Here is a 17,342-nt window from a genome sequence, read left to right as displayed (position 1 = left end):
AATTTTTGGAGCCACAAAGGAACAAGGACAAGATATGACAGGACTGGTGCCAAGTAACAACTGTTGTTAGTTGGCACCAGTCCTCTCATACCTTGTCCTCGTTCCTTTGTGCCTCCAAAAACTTTTGTCAGACCATGCACCAACTAGCCCAAGAACGCGTTTCAGTCTTTACGTATAACAGTGGGCCTACTGTTTCGATCAAAAGACTGTCTACTCTTTCCTCCAATATCTGAAAATTCAGCTCACTTTTTGTGTATGCCTCCATGCACTTGTAGGCGTGCTGGACATCAGCTGGATTCCATTGGGCATCACAATGAAAGTATTGCTTCCAATAGAAGCAAGAACAGAGAAATGTCATCACAGATAGGACAGCGATGCCTTGTGGTGGTGTCCAGTGACACCTCTGTGCCAGTGCCTCTAAAGGGAGCACTTCAATCGGGAGGGCTGTCCCACCTTATCTTGAGGTGATCTCAATGCATAATGAAGGGCAGAGCATGACACGCATCATTGTGCCTGATTACAGTATTGCAGCTTCGAGCATCCTTGGGACGAGGAAGGCAACATTGTGAGCTGCGACAAAGGTTGATTGCCAGTAACTCTGTTTATGCAAAGTTTATTAGAAATAGTTGTTTTGCTGAAATGTCTCTGAGAATTAAATTGAGAGGCATTTGGCACCTTTTATGAAAAGTGCCAGATGTGGTGCATTTCTTTTATATATATACAGTAAAAGCTCGTTAATTCGGATTTCACGGGACCGGAAAAAATGTCTGAATTAACCGAATGCAATTAACGAATCAACAGGAAAAACAACATTAATATCAAGCATACCTTTATTTGCTGAAGTATTTTGTAATGGCCGTCTGCGTTTTCGCACAGATTCCAGCTGACATTACAATTTTTCTTCACTTTTCCAAATGGCCAACAGCACGCAAACTGTCGGAAGTGCTCAGGCAAACATTCTCTAATATCAAAAGCGCCTCCGAGACTTCCCCTGAGGTGTGATGAGGTCGCGACATCATTAATAATGTCTTGATTGGTCAGGAGACCAGTCGTGGCGACACAATCGTGAATCGCGATGTAGTCCTGAAGGGTCATATCTGTGGGAAGGACAGCATCCAAGGTCGGGCAGTCACCATCGGTGGACTCGGCTGACACCTCGTCGATGCCATCATCAGCTATGGCATCATGCTTGGGCTTCACATGCAAACACGGTCACAACGAAAAAAAAAAGAACTCCGCAAGAAGAGACGGTGCCGACCAGGCCGTAGCCAGGAATATTTTTCAAGGGGGCCCACTTGCTGAAAACCTTGACTATTTGAGAAAAACACCTATTTTCATCATTTATTTTTGGTAAAAACACGTACTTCACGAAAATTTCGGGGGGGGGGGGCTTGGCTACGGGCCTGGTGCCGACACAACACACGGGAAATGGCGTCGGAGGCGCAGTGGAGCGAAGAAAAAAGATGCCGATGTTCGGTGACGCCGCGATCGCCCCCACTAGTTGATGATGATGGCGATGTCACTCAGGTTTCGGTTTCACTCCAGTTGTGCCAGCACTGCTTTACCACACTTTTGTGTGTAGCGGCAGCCGCCAGCATTTGTCCGAATTAAGCGGTGCAGAGCCGAATTATGACGAATTAGCGAAGGTTTGGTCCCATAGATTAACATGCACTTTGGCCGGGACCAATAGAGCCGTGTGAATTATCCGAATTTCCTAATTAACGGGTGTCGAATTCACGAGCTTTTACTGTATATATATTTTGCCTATACACTGAGTGTCTCAGCTATCTTTAGCCGAGGGTCAAAAAATGCATTATAGGCAGTTGCAATTTGCTGACTGTCACCTTGAGCACTACTGCCAGTCTTTGTTTTGTAATTAATTAATTTGTTAATTAGTATTATTTAACTAAGTTGCTAAATATTGACTTTAGGCAAGAAATGCAACTTGCAAAGTTCGAGAGTGTCTTCAGAAACCCTCACTGCATTATTTGTCATAAAGAAACTCACGTATACCATTCTTTCCAAGCTGCAAAGAAAGCCTGCGAAACACAAAAAGAACCATGCGACCAGCGCATTCGTGCGCAACGAACATGCTGCTCTCAGTTGTGGCTGAACGAATGAAATTAGCTGCGGCCGCGACTCGCCAGCTCCGTTGCAGCGGTAGGCGATAAATTAACGGTGGTTTCTTGGCCCGCGCTCGCTACAACTTGCAACCATTACACTTGCCAACTGGCTGACGCGGGCCAAGAAACCACCACCACCTTATCGGCCTACCGCTGCAACGGAGCGGGAGAGTCCGCGGCAGCTAATTTCATTCGCTCAAACCACGGCTGAGAACAGCACCTTCGAGATCTGCTGACGCGAAGAGGACAACAACGATGCTAGAGAATAAACAGCCAGCCAGCGATGAGGCGTTGTCTCTGTTTCTCACATTACAATATACATATTTATTGGGTCCCTGTGCACTGTATTGGCTATTAGCTTTCAACCTTAGTACATTCAGCTGTGCTTGTCAGTAACTGTTAGTTAGACAGTAGCCCTGTAGCTGTATTTACATCTGAGTAGCCTGGTGCATGAAACTCTCCAGCGAAAAACTGCTCTGAGTGTTGTGTTGGCGAAACTGTAGATCTTTAGAAGTGAGGATGAAATAGAACAAGGAAGTAAAGGAACAAATGTAGCAGGATAAGTGATGACTGTCAGATGAAAGTTTATTTGAAGAAAACCGGCCTTTAACCTCAGAATAATATGCATACATCAGTCACAATTCCAAGAGCAAACTCACAATCTTTCAAGAAGTTTATCTCTCTGTCAGATAATACAGTTGAGAGATCACTGACACATTTCTTACACACATTGTTACTAATGTAATTCTTTATGAAGCCATTGTAGCGCAAAACAAACACACAAAAAGAACACAGTACCAGACACTGGAACCAGACACTATGGCGGCATTATGTGTTTGTCCGGTACTGTGTTCCTAATTTGTTTTTTGTTGCACTACAATGGCTTTGTTAAGTATATGTAGCGGCATCTTCATCACCGCTCACGATCATCATCACCATTTTACCACTTACGCGCCGCGCCTCGCGCGCATAATGCTCAGAGCTCGAGGCGCGGCAGTAGAACGTGCTCACGCTCCTGAGGCTGGACGCCGGCAGCCGCTGCCGCTCTGCTGGTACTAGGGCCTTCGAATAAAGTGGCAAGACTCGGCACGGCCACGTCGGCCGCCTTCACGTCTCCCTCTCGCTACAATTGGTGACCCGGAGAACACGCCCTTCGCCGAGCGGCCCGCTGCCATGCTTCCGCGACTCTGCCTCCAGTTCCGCCGCCGTTTCAACCGGCCTACCCCCGAGCGTGGTTATGCAGCTCGATGCCTGCCTCGCTGTGAACGGCGTCACCGCACAGCCACTATGCACAACATCCTGCTTGACGCCCTCCCGGCTGAGCTGCGTCATCTGTCCGCCGCGTTGTCCTCCAGCCTGCAGCCATATGATGACCTCTGCGCTGCGGTGTTGGCCCGCTACGGCGAGACGTACCGCCCGCTACCGGGGACCCGTGAGTTCCGGGTTTCCCCTCCGCCAACGCGAGCGGTACCACCCGGCCCGCAGCCCTCCCGACCGCGACTTACCTTCCCCGGCTACGTCTCTTTTCCAACCTCGTCGTCCGGCCACCAGCGCAGTGGTTCCCGCGCCGGACGACCAGCCCGACGATGTTCAGGTTCCCACGCCCGAGGTTCCCGCACCCGACGACGTTCTTGCTGCCATCGACCAGTCTGCCACGAGGTGCGTTTCTTCGACGACCTCGGCCGACGGTCCATCAGGCATGCCCGCCATCCGCCCGTCGTCCCTGTCCTCGCCGGCTCACGACACGTCCCTGACCTCGGCTTCCACGCTGGCTACCTTGCCGCCCGAACTGGAAGCTGACATGGACAACCTCTCGCCCACTGTTCGCCCCTCGCTCGCGGAGGTTTCGCCGTCGACGGTACCCGAACACGACCTTTCACCGACTTCTAAGCTCTGCGCCTCTTGTCAGCAGCGACCAGCGTCGCCCTCGACGTCTACGGCAGCAGAAGTTCGTGCCCCTTACCAACTTCGGCCGCACTTGCGCGACGCTGCTACTATGACGGAAGCGCCTGAGGACGACATGCCTGCTGGTTTGCCAATGGCAGAGCAAGTCGCACATGTGACGCCTGCCACGTCGACCGGCTTCCAGCATCCTGATCAGCGCACGAGCCCTCCTGTGCCACCTGCAGAGGGTGCTTCAACGCGCACAGGTGCATCATCCGAGCCTGCAGCGACTACGCCTGCTCGGTGTCACCGCAGATTTGCTCCTGAGCCCTTGACACGGACGCCGCCCACCTGACATGTGGCCACTGTGCAGGCGCGCCGTGCCGACATCCGCGTCAGCGCTGTGCCCGCACAGGAAAGACCCATCGCAGCAGCTACTCGCGATGGTTGCTCGTCGTGGCTTCACCGCGCCATTTTGCATTGTTTCGCGCACATCGCCCGCACCGGCCCTTGCGCACCCGCCCTCAACTCCATCTGCCAGCCGCGCTCACTTGCGCCAACCGGTCCGCTACCGAAAGGCCCCTTCATGTCGTCGTGGGATCCGCCTGGGCACGACACCAGCGTACTTTCGCCTAGTTCCCCGCCCTCTACGCTTCTCCCAGAGCTGCCCACCAGAGACCCAAGGGTTCCCGATAGTCCTTCACCATTGACGACCTGGACTGCCCACGGACATTCTGTCTCGCGTCACCAGCCTTGTATATACGCCCCCATAGTTTTTCATTTCGGCTTCATTTCTGCGGGGGGGAGTAATCTGTAGCGGCATCTTCATCACCGCTCACGATCATCATCACCATTTTACCACTTACGCGCCGCGCCTCTCGCGCAGCTAATGCTCAGAGCTTGAGGCGCGAGCAGTAGAACGGGCTCACGCTCCTGGAGGCTGGACGCCGGCAGCCGCTGTCGCTCTGCTGGTACTAGGGCCTTCGAATAAAGTGGCGAGACTTCGGCACGGCCACGTCGGCCGCCTTCACGTCTCCCTCTCGCTACATATATTAGCCAACTAGCCCGGAGACCAGTTATTCTGAGTTGTATTCTTTGTCCCACGCAAAACATCCGCAGGCCTTCGAAGATGAAATGGCCTAATATGGAATACTATGATGTTGCCGTTTGCAGCAGTTATACGCTCCTGTGTTTTTTGCACCTTTTAGTAGCCGTAGTGTTGGCAGGGACCTAGCCATCGCTGGACTTACGGGCAAGTGTACTGTTAAAGGTGCCGGTGCCAGCTGTGGAGCCAATTGCTGAAATAGCGCGAGTGGGCATGGCAAAGGGAACTTCTAAGTGAAACACCATGTGCCATCATTGTCACCATGTTGTGTACTTGTCGATCATGCTATGGCGGTGCATCTTAACATAATGTGGAAGTCAAGACTTAGTTCGTCGGTTCTTCTTCGTGTAAGATACAAAATAGTGAGCAATTCAATAAGCAGACCAGATTGAAGACAAGACTTCCAGCTCTGACTTTCAAAGCTGGAAGTCACTTCTTCTCTTTGTCCATCCTTATTGCACCCTTCACGCTAATCAAGGGATGCAGTGTGCAACCAAATGTCCGCCGGCCACTGCTCTTGTCCGCTCTACAGGCAGGCGAAGCACGGTGCCAACAAGGCGTTCAAGTGCGAGCACTGTTCCAAGGGCTTCAACTTCTTGGCGCAGAAGAAGCGCCACGTGAGTCGCGTCCACCTGCGCCAGACCAACCATGCATGCACCATGTGCCCCATGCGCTTCATGACCGGCGGGAGCTCATGCTGCACCTGCTCTGCGGACACAAGTGTGAGTGTTTCTTTTGTTTTAGGGGCGAAGCTCCTTATAGCGGCACCCGTTCGTCCCTCGTAGCATAGTATGTAACCAGTCTCACGCTTTGACCTGCAAGGTGGTGCCGGTGGGAGATTTTTCCTGTGCGTTGTTGAACAATAAAAAATTCGCAGCGTTAGCTAAAAGCCGACTTCTTCTGTCTCTCATTCCCATTAGCAGCCATTCTTTACCTCCAAGGTAGTGCCTGGTGAGATTTCTCCGTGCGTGATTAAACAATAAAAATTTTGTTCAAAACGCCGTTGATTGATGAAATAAACCAACAAAAGACGCCAGATGTTTTGTAAAAGCAAAACGAAAGAACGCCAGATGTTTCTAAAGCAAAACGAAAAGACGCCAGCTGCTTAACGAAAGACGCCAGATGTTTTCTAAGCAATGGTTTCTAAACAATGAAAATTCACAGCGTACATGTAAAATTAAAGTGAGCGGCAAGTCGATAACTCATCGAACCTTTAGTATAAACGCGCCCGATCTCACGTCGGTGATGATGTACTGGGCAGAATTCACGGAAGATTCACGGTTTACCGATGAACCTCCGCAGCTTCGCCCACTCATCATCATTCACTCCGTAGATATGCTGTGATTTTTCTGCGAAACGACATCCGTCCGCTACCCCAGTATACGGTACGCGTAGAGTGTGGTTTCGACAAGCGGTTTTTTTCTCTTCTTCCTGCAGCCGTCAGCAAATTACTGCCTTCTATGTCAATCATCAGCAGTGTGGAGTAAGTGATTGGCACAACTGTGTGGAGAGACAAGAAAGAGAAAATAAATGAGTGTGCATTTTCAATTTCTGCCACTAAATTTTCATTATCATAACCGATAATTGTTATAGCCGTGTTGCACTTAAAGGGGCCCTGCAACACATTTTGAGCAGGGTCAAAAAGCGCTGCCAATCGGTAGTCGAGGCTCCCGAAAACACGCGAGCCAAACATTATAGCGAACCGCACGGCCTAGAATTTACAATAAATTCTCAAAGTCAGCTCAAAATCGCTCCCTCTTCTCTCGACAAATGATGTATTATTAGTCCGCAATATATGACGTGATTGTTTGCAGTTCCGCCATTGGCTGATGTTATAATCATGATAACACCCTCATTATTACCTTCGTTGTTAATTTTGAGTTCAATAAGTAGATAATATATGTTTATATTGTGTTATGCTGTTAAAACACCGAACAAACATTAATATTAGCACTTCCGGTCTCACCGACAGCTCGTCTGCTCGTAGTTGCGTGATAGCGTTTTCTTCACCATGCGCAGTGCCGAAATCGTGAATATTTCTGTGCTTTTGACCATCGCCGGTTGCCGTTGAGAGTGGCAGCCGTTCGAGTGTTGCCTCGTCAGCTGGAAACTGCATCGTCGGCACGTTCTCACGACCGACCGAGGCAGCGGTGCAGCATTTCTCCGATAACAATGCTGGCGCCGGCTAGCTTAGGATACCTGTGTTCGCTGTATGGCGAGAGGCCCGTTCGCTGTCTGTTCAGTATGTCATCGAGCCGTACCTCGGCGTATCCTCCCCGTAGTCTCACGTTCCCGAGAAACCGCGACACAGCAACCAAGCAGACTCGCATTTTCAAGGTAGCTGCAGACAGTCGGGGATGGGTCGGCGCCGGCCTGATGCCCCACGATCCTTTCTTCTAGTCTTTAGTTTGTTGTCAGCCCGCACTCGCTGTGCGCCCGCATTCGAAGAGCAAACAGCATCGAAGTACCGCCACTGGGAGAAGGGTGTACGCAGCTTTGCCGTGTTGAATACAATTCAAGCGAGAGCAGTGCGACGAGGCAGTGTATCGGAGTATGGGTTGAAACGCATCTCAGCTGTCATTCGTTCCAAACGCGCACGCAGGTTTGCGTCCATGGTTGGCAGAGCAATGAAAACACTACGGCAGTTCGAGGTGCACACCCAACATTACCAAACCGACTCGCAGTTTTCAAGCACGCGCGATACACGGTGCGATGGGCTCCGCTCGACGAGGATGCGAAGACCACGCAAGCCGACCGGAAGTGGCGCCACAGACCATGTGGTTGCGCCCAGACGCCAGAGAGAAAAAAATGAAAAAGAAAAAGATTCCGCCGGCGCTGACGTAACTCTTGGGCACCTCCTCACACCTCCGCTCTCCCTCCCTCCACGCCCCGCGCAGCTTTCCGTGCACTGGCGACGTTGAGCAGAGGGAGAAAGCTGCGGAACGTGATTTCTACAATTTGGTAACACTACTTAGACTTGACGGATTCGAAAAATTTTTGCGCCATATGCCTCGTGAAGAGTCATACGTCAATAATGAGACTATTCCAATATAACTCAGAAAGGTGTTGCAGGGCCCCTTTAAGGGAGACTGCGGAGCTGCTGTTAGAGTGTTACAGTGGTAGCGCAGCCCCTCCTGTTCACTCTCTGTCTTCAGATTGTGGTAGCTATTTTAGCTCGATAAGTGGCTCTCACATCGTGCTGCATGAGATATGGATTGCAGCAGCAAACCTGTGCACTACTATCACGTGCTGCTTGATGCCGGGGTTCGGAACAACTTGTGTATTAATAGGAAAGTAGTAGCTCATAGAGGTCCGAAAACATGACGGATGGGCCAACTGTCGAGAGATGCGAGGTCATCTTCAACGTTGTTTGGTCGATGGTCAATGACAAGAAGCGTGGCATTACGACAAACTATATCTTGCTCTATGCCGATCCAGTAGGATGGGTGTATCTGCCTTGTTCAGCACTGGACCAGCTTGGCGGTCAGTGATTCACACCTTCTGAGTAGGCTGAAGTTCTGGTCGATCACTTACAGCATGTCGCGTGTTGTAATTGGACTCTTGACATTCTCTGGCCGTGTGCTTGGAGGTCTTGAGTTGAGCTGCATCTGGTACTGAAGGTATCAACAGTTGTGCTGAGAGAGGTACATGCATTTGCAGTCTCCGACTAAACAGCAGCTCTGCAGGGCTACAGCCATTGTCCAAAGGGGTTGCCGAGTACGCCATCGGTGCCCTGTAGGGGTCGGACGACTTGGTGAGTTTAGTCCTTGCGATCTTGACTGCGGCCTCAGCACAGCCGTTGCATTGTGCTTGGGGCTCGAGGTCTAAGCCTGTGTCTAAAGCACCAGTCTCTAGCAAAAGCCAGAAACTATGAACGAAACTGCGGCCCATTGTTCATAACCACAGTTTCAAGAATTCCGTGCCTTGAGAAGATAGACTTTGACTTTAGAATGACAATGGTCCCTGATGTTTAAGTAATGCAGTCTCAGTGTAGGAGAGCAGTCTGTAACAAGTAGGTAGCGTTTCTCGTTGACATGAAAAACGTCCATGGCCACTCTCTGCCAAGGCCAGTTGGGAAAGGGAGTTGGCATAAGTGGTTCGCTCCAAGGCTGCCTCTGCTTCATGCAGCTGACACATTTTTTCACGGTGTCGGCAATGTCCTTTGATATACCTGGCCACCAACAGGACTCCTGGGCTCACCTTGTACACCTGACGATTCCTTTGTGCCCATTGTGAAGAGAGGCCAGCACTGAAGGTATCAGCAAAACAGGTACAGTAGAACCCCGCTGATACGTTTTTGAAGGGACCGTAGGAAATAAACGTAGAGACGGGAAACGTAAGAGCCGAAAAACAGGAAAAACGGCAAAATATTTAGTGGTACAGAATTTTATTTCAATTCTTACGAGCAGCACGAAAATTGGCGCGCTCAGCCGCGATCTAGTCGATGGATAGAAACGCGGAGCTTAGGACGGCCTCATCCATAGAAATGTAATCAACGTATGTGATTTTTTTAACACCAACAGCTGTAGGCATGAAAGAACTAAGCACACGCAATCACGACCGGCGCGGCGAGTCCGACCGCGAACCGCACGCACGACCATGCGAGCTCCAACCAGCTTGAACTCCTCCCGTTCTCCGACAAATAACGATGATGATGAGTCTACGCCAACGCGATGGCAGAAGTGAATGCCAATCTCGAAGGCCTTGCTTTCGCAAGCAATTACGCTACACGCCATGTTTGTGCAATGCAATCTCAGAGGCTATGCTTTTGTTAATAGTAAATGCCAATCTCGAAGGCCTTGCTTTCGCGAGCAGTTACGTCATCGACGCCATCTTTGCAATTTGAATCTCGAAGGCCATGCTTTTGTTTGCATCCATTGAAAGATTCTGTTGCTTGCGCCTCTCATGCGGCTAATATTACGGTCAAACGAGGCCAAGCTGCGTGAAAATGCACCATGGCCGCTCTCTTTGGTAGTCACTCGGTCGGCTCCGGGCGCACTTCGCGACGTATCATACGGGAACGGTCCGACAGTTACGACGTAACAGCGGGGTTCCCAATACATTGTATCCTATGGGAGCTATGCCGGGACCGGCGGAAAGCGACGTAACAGCCGGGAAAACGCAGCAGTGAGGAACGTAACAGCGGGGTTCTACTGTATCAGGTACAGCTGCTCTCTCGTGAGAATTCCGTCATGTGACGTAAGTTCATTCTTGAACTGCCATTATGGCAAGCACTCCTGGTGCACTCGTGACTTCATCTTTGGCCGAGCCGTTTGAACATAGTTTTTCAAAGTTCTGCAGATAGAGTCTTGACCCTGCGCATCCGCAAGTCTCTGCAGACACACGTTTGGTGCACACATGTCGGATGAGGCCCTGCTCGAAGTCTTTGACCTCCTTTGCGAGGTGTGTCGTGTCCTGTTCTTTGAGTGGCTGATGAGACAAAGCATCTGCTACAACCAGGTTCTTGCCGAGTACATGCTGCACTGTGTAGTTGTAGCGCATCTAACGCGACACCAAGTGACGCCACTAAAGAAAAAATGCTTGCTCCGTGTCGTAAAGGCCTGACCACACGTACGTGTGCAGCGCGTCGCCGAGTCTACATGTCACGCTCTGCAACGCGTACGTGGGGTTGGGACCTTTATGCTTCGAGTTCGCGCCGTATATGTGGGGCCGCACCGCATATGGAGTTCGCTCTACATTTTCGCCGCCGTGCGCCGTGCGCATGGAGCACCGCACGCATGGAGCAGCCCCTGACGACTTGCAGCTTTTGCGATTTTTTTAATGCCGACAACTGTGTTGTCACTACCGAGCAGATGTCAAATTAGGCACTGGTGGAAACTGTCCGCGACCAAGGTGACAACGACAGATCTTCGGAAGTCGACTCGTGCGCTTTGCCGTCTTGCGCCGCGCCGCGGGTTCGCGGAGCCAATCTCAGAGGCCACGACTAGACGATGACGGAGCAGCGTTGTATTGTGTCCTACGAACATTTCCATCCCTCACAAACAAGCAATAGAGCAAAATAATGCAGTTTTTTGCTGCTAAATATGTTTTGGGTGAGCTCTGCCTTCAATTCCCCTTGTGTTTAATTTGTGCGTTTCTTTTCCGAATTTTCGTGCTGAAACTGGATATAACGAGAACCTTTTCATAGCGAATTTTTTCGGGAATTTGTCAATTTCGTTATATCCAGGTTAATTGTATGCACTATTTCATCTTGCATAGTAGTATACCAAGGTTTAACTGTGTACATGAACTTGAAGAAGTTGGTGACACTTCTAACTTAGGAACGTATGAACACATAGTGTCCATTGTGAAAATATATACATGTAAATGTGTTCCTAGTGGCACGTCAGCACTCTTTTTACACGTTTTCGCTTTGCTTGCAGTCCAGCCAGAAATGTCCGACAAAGGTGCTGCCCTGATGCCTGATGGATCGGTAAGTTTTTGTTTTGCCTCTGTGTGTTCCTGGTTGGTGTTATCAGAGGGCCTTGATGAAACCTTGCCCCTTGTGGTTTGTGCCATGTGGGGTATCGGTGCTTGTCCCTGCTCAAGAAACCTTTCTTTCTTTTTTGAGCTTCTGGAAAAAAAGTGCTTTAAGTTGGATGTTGCAGTTGTCATTTAGTAAACATGGGGTACATTGTGTCATATTTATGACAACCTGCTGACATGGCAGGGGCCACTGTTTCAGTTGCACATGTGTAGAAGCTTGGACGTGTTGGTGAAACATTGGAAGGAACACAGCGTGATAAAAACATAGGCAAGGAAGGGTGCTCCTTGTCCCCGTCTTCTATTATAGTGCTGTGTTCCTTGCAATGGTCCAGTTGAAGCCCTTTATAAAACACATATACCAGGGAGCAGTTCTTGTCCCTTATATGAGGGGGTCTCTTATAAGCAAGGTACCACATTCTCATTTTATCGATCTCTGTTTCAAAGTAGGCACACTGCAACTAAAATAAGCACAAAATAAGGCTACCCTCGAAAACTTAGCAAAAGTGTCGTTGCAAAGAGTCTCGCAGTGGTCCATTACGGCCAGAGTACAGATTAGCATCCCTAAGTCCTTCTATTTGGCATTACCTCACTGGAATCTGACGGTCAAAAGTCCCTCCTTCCGGGCCCTCGTGGGTGATTGTAGGTTACAGAGGAAAGATACAATTAAAATTTTGGGAGTAGTATTTGATTCGGGATTGGGATTCAAAGAGCACTAGGGAAAAATTGGAACTTATGGCAACCAAAATTATTGCTTACTTTCAAATGCCCTGTTTGGCAACTGGAAATGCAGCAAAAATGATATATCGGCAAGTTATTTTCCCTACAGTCACCTATGCGACACCTGTTTGGTGGCCTCAATACCCAGATTCAATATTAAAGCTCAATGTTAACTCCTTACATAGAGTACCGTTGTTTGCGCTCACTCGAGCATACCGCACAACACGTACAACGGTGTTGACGAAGGCACCACCGTTACAATTGGAGTTAGACTGTTTGTGTGCGGAGTTCTTCTCATTTACTCTACGGCAACCCACGTGTTACGGCCGGTGTATAATCATCCTCATACTGCATAATGGACCCATGGAGTGTTCATGCCTCAGAACGCTACCAATGTACTTTTCAGCAGTTGACCACAACGGAGGCTGTTGCTTCGTCTGGGACAGCAGTGCTACACGTATATACAGAGGGATCATATGTCTGCAGGTTCAGTGTTCGTGGTTATGACTCGTACAGAAAGGATCATTAAAGTTGGAAGATCTAAATTAGTTAATGCCAGTGGAGCCTACTGTGCAGAAAGCACAGCAATAGCTGAAGTACTGCTTTACTTACAGGATAAATCCTTTTCAGTGCCAGTCCACATATACACAGATTGCTTGTCGATGTTGACGGCATTGACGAATACCAGAATTACAAACGCCTGCATTTTCAAGATTAATTGATTAATTAGCGTGCTCAACAAAAAGTCACCTGTTCATCCTTTCCATGTGCGCGGCCACTCGAACCTGTACGGGAATGAGCTGGCAGATGCACGCGGCGGCGGCTGGAGCATTGAAGTACGGGATAATTCGATCATCAAAATTATCAGTTGGACAAATAACTTAGCACTAGTATAAAAATTGGCACAGGGATAATAATGATAAAGATTTGTACAAGTTGGTTCCTAATATTTACCTCATACCCGAAATGCCAATTGCTTTGCTTGCATTTGCAAGGTAGATATGTCGTTAACAGAACATAGTGCAAGAGCTTCTTGATTGGGTACAAGGGCGGTTGCACTTTAAAGGGTGCAAGTGTGGTTGCACTTGTGCCCTTGGAAAGGTTGAAGTGCTTCTCTACCATGCATTCCCATTGCAAGAACTTTGTTGATAGCTGATTGATCCGCTCTACGTTATACTAGTACCGTATATACTCGCATAATGATCGCAGTTCTTTTTCGAAAAAATTGACGCCAACTTCGGGGTGCGATCATTACGCGGGGTAAATTTTCCGTGAAACAATATTCTGAGCACCGAAAACGCAAAGAAGTCGCTAATCTGAATTCTTACGATAGCTATCATGAACATAACCAAAAATAAAAGTAGAGTAAGGCTTACCTTTGTAATAAAATGCACGCATTACACAGGAGCTACATGCATGGAACACTGCCCTTTTATTTTTGAACTCTCTGACCCCCTAACGTTCATTCTGAGTCCGAAGCGTCACTGGCGTCAGTGTCGTCGCCGCACGATTCCCTGTCGGAATCGGCAGTGTCTTCACTGTCCCACAGACGGTCATCTTCTGTCCCGTCGAGCGCGTTGGAAATGCCAGTCTTCTTAAAGCTCTTGACGACCACCTCGTCGGAAATGGTACTCCACTCTTCGAGAATCCATGAGCAGAGGACTTCCACGGAGGGTCTCCTGATTTTGCCACTTGGCGTGAAATCGTGGTCGCCCGCCGCCATCCACTCTGCGTACAGCCTCCGGACGTTGTCCTTGAACGGTTTGTTCAGTGACACGTCCAGAGGCTGTAGCAGCGAAGTTAGACCCCAGGGATTACTGCGATTTCCGTGCGCCGCTCCTTCAGCTCGGTACGGACACTGTCAACGAGATGGCCCCGAAAGCTGTCCAGCACAAGAAGTGAAGGAAGCAGAAGCGCTCCTGCTCTTCGCCCCCAAACCGTCTTGATCCAATCGACCATGAGGTCTGCCGTCATCCACCCTTTTGCTTGAGCGCGGATGTGGATGCCACGGGGAAAGTTTCCCTTCGGAATTGTTTTCCGCTTCAGAATCACATACGGCGGCAGCTTCCGCCCGTCTGCCGTCACTGCGAGCATCACGGTGCACCGCTGCTTCTCCGCACCACACGTTTTCACGAGCACACTTCGAGCACCTTTCTCGTTCACGGTAGTGCTTCGAGGCATGTCAAACATCAACGGCGTTTGGTCGGCGTTGCCTATCTGTGACAGCAGGAAACCGTTCTTCTGGCGTATCCTCGTGACGAACCTGTGAAAATCGATCACTTTGTCTTCGTACGCGGATGGAAGTCGCTGGCACAACGACGTCCGCCGCCTCAGCGACAGTCCATTCCGCCGCATGAAGCGTGTCGTCCAGCCGGAGCTGGCGCGGAAGTCCTTTGTGGCTATTCCCAGCCTCCGGGAAACTGTGCGCGCCTGCGTCCGTACCATGTCTAACGACACAGTACAACCGTCTTTGCGCATGTCCCTCACGTATTCGAGGACTGCCTTTTCGATGTCAGGGAACTTGCCCGTTTTGGGTCCGCGGAAAGCCCGGCGCGTGCTGTTCGTAGCCATGAGCTTCTCGCGCTGTTTTTTTCCAATATCGGATCCGGATTTCGTCGACGTCGAAATGTCTGCCGGCAGCGCGGTCTCCGTGCTCTAGCGCGTAATCAAGCGCCTTCAGCTTGAACGCGGCAGTAAAGCTCGCATACCGCCCCATGGTGAAACGGCGCTTCAACAGACGATCACAAAGCACAGCCAAAAAAACATGGTGTCAGGTGACGCCGTGACGGCGGCTGGGATGGCGGCGACATGGCTTTTCAGGAATTATGGGAATGCGTCGGCAGCTTGTTGCTGCGGGATGACAACAGGTCGACCAACAGGCGGCCGCCGCTGTAACAGTGCGGGATAGCAAAACAAACATGGCGGCCCACAGAGCGAAGCGAGCGCATTTTTTTTTTCTTCTTTTCGTCAGTCACGGTGGTTGTGAGTACGTCACGCGCGTCAAAACAGTCTCTTCTGTCTAAATAAGGAATGCTTTCATTTAAATCAGTAAATTTACGGCATTAGCGTAGCGATGCCTGCTTTCAGATCACAGAAACAAAGATGGGCGCGTTCAGCTGCCACAGACATAAAACACATGGCGGGCATTCAGTGAAAACTGCGGCATTTGCTTTTACTGCAATCCTAAATGGAACGTTTCCGCCAACGGTGGGCAAAAATTACGAATATGTTTGGTGCGTGCAGTTCACTTGGCGAGTTTGGAAGAGTTATTAACGCAACATTCGACAGATGATAAACGCGATGATCATCGGCTAGACTTGGCACACGACATATTGATGCGGCAAGTTCGGGGTGCGATCATTACGCGGGAAAAAGAAAAATCGAATTTAGGCGACAAAATTTAGGGGTGCGATCATTACGCAAGTGCGATCATTACGCGAGTAAATACGGTAAGTAGTGAGTGTACACGTCTGTCGTTTCCACAATAGATACAACTGCAACTAGTAGCCAATGGTCATACAATTAAATTTAAAGTGTCTGTTACAAGCGAGATTATTGACTCAAATTGAGGAATAGCTTGCATTTTGCAACCAGTTGTCTCTTACAACTAATGTCTGTTACAGAGGATGGAGAGTTCGGATGGCCAATCCTTTTGGGAGAATGATGTCCCTTATAAACCCAATTGTCTGTTATATCAGTGCCCCTTATAAAGGGGTGCAGCTGTATTAATAACATGCAGCTGTTGAGTGCAACTCAACATGATTCTTGGATGTGGCATATTGCCACACACGCTCCTTTCTTTCCATGTTTTGTGTTGCCGCCCCCTTACTACGGCCTTACGCAAGCCGCGTCAGAATGTCTGGGAACATTCCAGATTGTAGTAGATCATTTTGTTAACATTGCACATGATGCAAACAGTCAAGATTATTCCAGAGCTTGTGCAACCACCAGTGATAAGGCTGGAAAGTTCGATGCGTGATGTATAAAAGACAGCGCATCCCAGCGATAATGAGTTGATCGACGGCCGACGCTCTGTTCGCCGCTATCAGTGTACAGTGTGAATTGCTGTACGTAGTTTGACTTTCCTTTTCCTGGCCACAAGTTCGGCCAAATAAAGAGTTTCATCTTGGACATGCCGACTGCTGCCTTTGTCAGCGTCACGACCCCGTGACAATATTAATTATTACCATTACGTGGAAGTCCCGCCATGCTTTAGTGTAGGCTACCACTCATTAGTTTCCTTGTGGCCAAACATAAGCCGACCTGTGTCCCAAAGCTTTTATATATTCGTAACAGCCGGATCACAAGTCTGCTTTTCTGCACGATGGATGCTGCATAAAGTTGGCCTGTTTGTCTCGTGCTTGAATTAAATATTATGCCACTGTCGTGTTCCAGGGTTTCCGGGTATGAAGACGCCGACAGTACTCAAACATGCTTTATTCGCATGCCAGCAGCATAACGATAACCAAGAGTGCTGAAGGAAAAGTGCCCCCCGCCCAGCTGTGCGCCAAGCGCTTTTATTCACATCGTGGGCGAGGGTGTTGCGATATGGGCCGCATGACAGAGTATCACACAAGCACACATGTACAGATATGTGACATCCCCCCACACTTATTTGGATTCCCAAGCATTGTCCAAAAAAGTCACAGTTTCGCCGTAACAGCGAAGCAATGAATGCGATAGCAACAAATTGAAATGTAACACGAAGAATGGAAAGCAGCTCGAAATTGCCAGCGCATCGCTACAGCCCAAAAGACGCACGAAAAGAACGCACACAGGATGAGGGCGAATTATCATGCGTCACAGCTCGATACTTGAAGCGCACTGCTGAAACATAGAGCAGGACGCACGAAACGAACGAACAGGTATACACGGCGAGCGCGAACTAAACGTCGCAGTTCTTACTTATTTCTGTTTCAACAGCGCGCTCCTTTCACAAACGCCGCCGCTGCAGCGAGCAAAGTGACCTTCGTACGCTCTGTGACTTCAGCGCGGACATCGCGGGGAAAGCACAAGACATACAACCC

General features: G+C 49.6%; 1 pseudogene; it reads left to right on the top strand.

Annotated features, from left to right (window-relative positions):
• LOC119391881 (zinc finger protein 791-like) overlaps positions 1 to 17,342 on the top strand; it is a 58,686-nt pseudogene that overhangs the window by 21,035 nt on the left and 20,309 nt on the right.

Source organism: Rhipicephalus sanguineus, chromosome 4, assembly GCF_013339695.2.
Source record: "Rhipicephalus sanguineus isolate Rsan-2018 chromosome 4, BIME_Rsan_1.4, whole genome shotgun sequence".
NCBI lineage: Eukaryota > Metazoa > Arthropoda > Arachnida > Ixodida > Ixodidae > Rhipicephalus > Rhipicephalus sanguineus.
The sequence above is the reverse complement of the archived record's forward strand: the minus strand, read 5'-3'. Positions and strand labels throughout refer to the sequence as shown.